The following is a 416-nucleotide window of genomic DNA, read 5'->3' as shown; positions in this document are numbered from 1 at the left end:
TAAGTTGATAAGTAAACTATTTTAATTGTGGTTCTGAATTTTTGTTCAGTACCCCAACCAGTTTTCTCTCCCGTTGCATTCAGTTTGTGGAGTTCATAAATGGTACAGGTCATGTGAAATGCATCCCATTATCAATCAATCCTTATGGTACCGTTGTAAGCAACAGTAGGTATAAGTATAAGAGCTGAGGCTCAGAATATAGGACATCTGTTCAAACACAGCTACTCAATGAAAAGATAGTGTTTAATATATGTGCATACACAGGCGATCGCTTCCTATGTATAACCCAGCAGCACAGACATTAAGGGCAACATTGAATAAATGGGACCTACTGAAACTGAGAAGCTTCTGCAAAGCAAAGGACACTGTCACTAAGACAAAAAGGCAACCCACTGACTGGGAGAAGATCTTCACCA

This window comes from Alexandromys fortis, unplaced genomic scaffold (genome assembly GCF_014885135.2).
Source record: "Alexandromys fortis isolate MF-2015 unplaced genomic scaffold, M_Fortis_MF-2015_v1.1 scaffold_255, whole genome shotgun sequence".
Classification (NCBI taxonomy): Eukaryota; Metazoa; Chordata; class Mammalia; order Rodentia; family Cricetidae; genus Alexandromys; species Alexandromys fortis.
The sequence above is the reverse complement of the archived record's forward strand: the minus strand, read 5'-3'. Positions refer to the sequence as shown.